Genomic DNA, 6467 nt, shown 5'->3' on the forward strand with positions numbered 1-6467 from the left:
CAAACGACCAATTGACGGCGTTGAATTGATGCTATTTTGTAATAAAAATACATTAAAACAGATAGAAATTTTTTAACATTTTACTAGTGATAATGGTAACTGCAAATTCGTGGCTGAAAAATCAGCAATTTTTATAATTTCTCAATCGTTGTCTACCGTAAGTGTGTTAATGAGAGAATTATAACGTTTTTGCAAGCAAACCAAAATAAACGTGCTCGTAATAATTAAACGCAAGCGCTATGAACGATTTGTAGACAATTTTATAAAGGAAATGAGCCATTTGAAAGATTTTCCCAAGTTACTTGTTATTAAAGATGTGACAAGTATTACTGACAAAGAAGTTTGTAACTTAAAATATTGTTTTATTGGATTTTTGTTAGTAAAGTATGAAAGTTAATAATATTTTGTGTAAATTTAGTTTAAGTAAAAAAAAAAAAAAAAAAGTAGTTATGTAATAATATCATTTTTTTTTAAAGAAGGGGAGGTGTAGTGTGCAGCTCGCCTAACCTTATATTTGTAACTGCACACACTAAATTACAACAGTATTATACGAATTGTCGACTTGAACAGTTCTCTTTTATTTCACCTACAACACTCCAATACAATACGTACGTCCTCCCCTCACTCCGCCGGTAATCAATGGCGTATATAAGTAGAATAAAGCCCCTATCCGTAACGATAGGATTTTTTAACGCTTACGGTCTCGCAAATCAACGTGATCAGGTTTCTGACTTTTTGCGTGACCATCAAATTGATATCTTTTTAGTGCAGGAGACCTTACTTAAGCCCGCGCGGCGTGACCCTAAAATCGCGAACTATAACATGGTCAGGAACGACAGGCTCTCTGCTCGTGGTGGTGGTACCGTCATTTACTATAGAAGAGCCCTGCATTGCGTCCCGCTCGATCCTCCCGCGCTCGCTAATATCGAAGCATCAGTGTGCCGAATCGCACTGAAGGGACACGCGCCGATCGTTATCGCGTCCGTTTATCTTCCACCGGATAAGATCGTTCTAAGCAGTGATATCGAGGCGCTGCTCGGCATGGGGAGCTCTGTCATTCTGGCGGGCGACCTAAATTGTAAACACATCAGGTGGAACTCACACACCACAACCCCTAATGGCAGGCGGCTCGACGCGTTAGTCGATGATCTCGCCTTCGATATCATCGCTCCGCTAACCCCGACTCACTACCCGCTAAATATCGCGCATCGCCCGGATATACTCGACATAGCGTTATTAAAAAACGTTACTCTGCGCTTACACTCGATCGAAGTAGTTTCAGAGTTAGATTCAGACCACCGTCCCGTCGTTATGAAGCTCGGTCGCGCTCCCGACTCCGTTCCCGTCACGAGGACTGTGGTGGATTGGCACACGCTGGGCTGGCTGAATCTGATCCACCATCCCTCCCGTTTAACCCGGACTCTATCCCGTCTCCTCAGGATACCGCTGAAGCCATAGACATCTTAACGTCACACATCACCTCAACATTAGATAGATCATCGAAACAAGTTGTAGCGGAGGACTTCCTTCACCGCTTCAAATTGTCCGATGATATTAGGGAACTCCTTAGAGCTAAGAACGCCTCGATACGCGCCTACGACAGGTATCCTACCGCGGAAAATCGTATTCGAATGCGTGCCCTACAACGCGACGTAAAGTCTCGCATCGCCGAAGTCCGAGATGCCAGATGGTCTGATTTCTTAGAAGGACTCGCGCCCTCCCAAAGGTCTTACTACCGCTTAGCTCGTACTCTCAAATCGGATACGGTAGTAACTATGCCCCCCCTCGTAGGCCCCTCAGGCCGACTCGCGGCGTTTGATGATGACGAAAAAGCAGAGTTGCTGGCCGATACATTGCAAACCCAGTGCACGCCCAGCACTCAATCCGTGGACCCTGTTCATGTAGAATTAGTAGACAGTGAGGTAGAACGCAGAGTCTCCTTGCCACCCTCGGATGCGTTACCACCCGTCACCCCGATGGAAGTTAAAGACTTGATCAAAGACCTACGTCCTCGCAAGGCTCCCGGTTCCGACGGTATATCCAACCGCGTTATTAAACTTCTACCCGTCCAACTCATCGTGATGTTGGCATCTATTTTCAATGCCGCTATGGCGAACTGTATCTTTCCCGCGGTGTGGAAAGAAGCGGACGTTATCGGCATACATAAACCCGGTAAACCAAAAAATCATCCGACGAGCTACCGCCCGATTAGCCTCCTCATGTCTCTAGGCAAACTGTATGAGCGTCTGCTCTACAAACGCCTCAGAGACTTCGTCTCATCCAAGGGCATTCTCATCGATGAACAATTCGGATTCCGTACAAATCACTCATGCGTTCAACAGGTGCACCGCCTCACGGAGCACATTCTTGTGGGGCTTAATCGACCAAAACTGTTATACACGGGAGCTCTCTTCTTCGACGTCGCAAAAGCGTTCGACAAAGTCTGGCACAACGGTTTGATTTTCAAACTATTCAACATGGGTGTGCCGGATAGTCTCGTGCTCATCATACGGGACTTCTTGTCGAACCGCTCTTTTCGATATCGAGTCGAGGGAACCCGCTCCTCCCCACGACCTCTCACAGCTGGAGTCCCGCAAGGCTCTGTCCTTTCACCCCTCCTATTTAGCTTATTCGTTAACGATATTCCCCGGTCGCCGCCGACCCATTTACGACGACGACAAGACTGTTTACTATTCCAGTAGAAACAAGTCCCTAATCGCGAAGAAGCTTCAGAGCGCAGCCCTAGCCCTAGGACAGTGGTTCCGAAAATGGCGCATAGACATCAACCCAGCGAAAAGTACTGCGGTGCTATTTCAGAGGGGAAGCTCCACACGGATTTCCTCCCGTATTAGGAGGAGGAATCTCACACCCCCGATTACTCTCTTTAGTCAATCCATACCCTGGGCCAGGAAGGTCAAGTACCTGGGCGTTACCCTGGATGCATCGATGACATTCCGCCCGCATATAAAATCAGTCCGTGACCGTGCCGCGTTTATTCTCGGTAGACTCTACCCCATGATCTGTAAGCGGAGTAAAATGTCCCTTCGGAACAAGGTGACACTTTACAAAACTTGCATAAGGCCCGTCATGACTTACGCGAGTGTGGTGTTCGCTCACGCGGCCCGCACACACATAGACACCCTCCAATCCCTACAATCCCGCTTTTGCAGATTAGCTGTCGGGGCTCCGTGGTTCGTGAGGAACGTTGACCTACACGACGACCTGGGCCTCGAATCAATTCGGAAATACATGAAGTCAGCGTCGGAACGATACTTCGAAAAGGCTATGCGTCATGATAATCGCCTTATCGTAGCCGCCGCTGACTACTCCCCGAATCCTGATCATGCAGGAGCCAGTCACCGTCGACGCCCTAGACACGTCCTTACGGATCCATCAGATCCAATAACCTTTGCACTAGACGCCTTCAGCTCTAGGAGCAGGCTTAGGGACCTCGGTAACCGTACTCGTCGAACTCGACAAAGAGTTCGCCGTGCAACCTAACCCATGAATCAGCTCGCTGAGTTTCTCGCCGGATCTTCTCAGCGGGTCGCGATTCCGATCCGGTAGTAGATTCATTCGCGAAGCAGCTACTCTTGAGTTGTTAGGTCTCCTTCGGAGGCGCTCGGGCAGCTGTTAGCAAATCCCACCCCTCCTGGCTGAGTCTTTGCTCGCCCACCTGTCCTGGTGAAACTGGAAAGGCCTACGGGCCACCAGTAATCCTTCAATCATAAAAAAAAAAAAAAAAGTTGGATGCCGAGCTCGTCAAGGCCGACCTTCTCGAACAAGGCCTACCGGTTAACTCCGTACACCGCATGCACACAGGCCGCGGAAGGGAGCCATATAATATGGTTCTTCGTTAACGATATTCCCCGGTCGCCGCCGACCCATTTAGCTTTATTCGCCGACGACACGACTGTTTACTATGCCAGTAGAAACAAGTCCCTAATCGCGAAGAAGCTTCAGAGCGCAGCCCTAGCCTTAGGACAGTGGTTCCGAAAATGGCGCATAGACATCAACCCAGCGAAAAGTACTGCGGTGCTATTTCAGAGGGGAAGCTCCACACGGATTTCCTCCCGTATTAGGAGGAGGAATCTCACACCCCCGATTACTCTCTTTAGTCAATCCATACCCTGGGCCAGGAAGGTCAAGTACCTGGGCGTTACCCTGGATGCATCGATGACATTCCGCCCGCATATAAAATCAGTCCGTGACCGTGCCGCGTTTATTCTCGGTAGACTCTACCCCATGATCTGTAAGCGGAGTAAAATGTCCCTTCGGAACAAGGTGACACTTTACAAAACTTGCATAAGGCCCGTCATGACTTACGCGAGTGTGGTGTTCGCTCACGCGGCCCGCACACACATAGACACCCTCCAATCCCTACAATCCCGCTTTTGCAGATTAGCTGTCGGGGCTCCGTGGTTCGTGAGGAACGTTGACCTACACGACGACCTGGGCCTCGAATCAATTCGGAAATACATGAAGTCAGCGTCGGAACGATACTTCGAAAAGGCTATGCGTCATGATAATCGCCTTATCCTCACCCCAATAGATACGTGAAAGTCTAAGTGACTTACATATTGATCTATTACCATATTTTCGTAGTATGACTTATCTGTGTGTCTACCTACCACGTTTAATGTGTCTAATATTTCTCGCAAACGTTTACCAAATGACTCTGCGTCTTCGCTCTTATTACGACGCAACCTTATTAATTCTTGCATCAATTGTATTTCGTTGCGTGGTTCGCCTAATCTACGCGTTAGCGCTGTTTTAATAGATTGCCAACTATCCACGTTTCCCTCGGAAGCTATTGCACAAATTGCAGTATCGCTCAGTTTACTCTTAATTAAGCTAATAAGAGCGGGGTGTACCCTAACTGGTTGATCCAATAATGATATAACATTTTCTACTTCTTTAATAAAATAGTTCAATGTTTTAGGGTTACCATCGTACTTAGGTAACAGTTCAGAAACGAACTTAAAAGTTGCTAGTTCGATGTTTGCCATTGCCATCTTTATAAGCTATACAACACAAAACTATAAAACGCACAATTAAATAACTTTATAATAATGTTTTACGTAAGATTATTAGCTAGTACTCTGCTTATTCTGTACGATAAAAGCGTGAAAATGAATTATCAGCAACGTTATATGATCCGCGATTTAAGCGAACAATAAAACGTACCTATGATTTATAATATTGCTATCCAAGCGAATTACAACTGTGTCATTGACATATGCATATAAAAAAAAATACCTATCAGATTCACCTACTCTAGTGTATGTAGTGCCTTGTTTATAACGATTTTAGTCTATACACAAACACACATAACATTCAGGATATAACGGCAGAAAATATAGCACAGGAAACTGGGAATACAACTTGCACTCACCCCAATGTCCTTTGCATCTCCAACCGGGCCTTGTAGTACAGCAGGACTCCCAATTCTCCGGAACTCCCGCTTGATGATAGTCGCCGTTCGTAGATCCGTTGTATGAGCTCGCGAAAATAACTGTTAATACCGTTCACTCAAGCCTGAAGAGTTATATTCAAGGCGAGTGTCGCGATCCTACCGACTGCGCCAGTTAAGTTACGGCGAACGAGATAATTATAAAAAAAAGAATTTATTTAATTAAAACGATGTTTATTCGTTTGAATGTACTACAAGACTAATTTATAATTACAATATATTTATTAAAGTAAACTTATTGCTAATTCTGCAATGGTGCAGTTTCTGTTATGACGCACGGGGTCATCCGATGTGGATTCAGCAAATACGGACATCAGGCGATTGCCTAACTCGGGCCTTATGCAAGTTTTGTAAAGTGTCACCTTGTTCCGAAGGGACATTTTACTCCGCTTACAGATCATGGGATAGAGTCTGCCGAGAATAAATGCGGCACGGTCACGGACTGTTTTTATATGCGGGCGGAATGTCATGGATGCATCCAGGGTGACTCCCAGGTACTTGACCTTCCTGGCCCAGGGTATAGGTTGGCCGAAGAGGGTGATCGGGGGTGTGATATTTCTCCTCCTAACGCGGGAGGAAATAAGCGGTGAGTTTCCCCTTTGAAATAACACTGCTGTGCTTTTCGCTGGGTTGATGTCTATGCGCCATTTTCGGAACCACTGTCCGAGGGTTAACGCTGCACTCTGGAGCTTACTCGCGATTAGGGACTTGTTTCTACTTGAGTAGTAAACGGTTGTGTCGTCAGCGAATAAGGCTAGCTGGGTAGGCGGCGATCGGGGAATATCATTGACAAATAAACTAAATAGGAGCGGAGAAAGAACGGAGCCTTGCGGGACTCCAGCCGTAAGTGGTCGCAGGGAAGAGCGGGTTCCCTCTACTCGATATCGAAAAGAGCGGTAAGACAAAAAGTCCCGTATGATGAGCACGAGACTGTCCGGTACACCCATGTTGAAAAGTTTGAAAATCAAACCGTTGTGCCAAACTTTGTCGAACG

This window comes from Bombyx mori, chromosome W (genome assembly GCF_030269925.1).
Source record: "Bombyx mori chromosome W, ASM3026992v2".
NCBI lineage: Eukaryota > Metazoa > Arthropoda > Insecta > Lepidoptera > Bombycidae > Bombyx > Bombyx mori.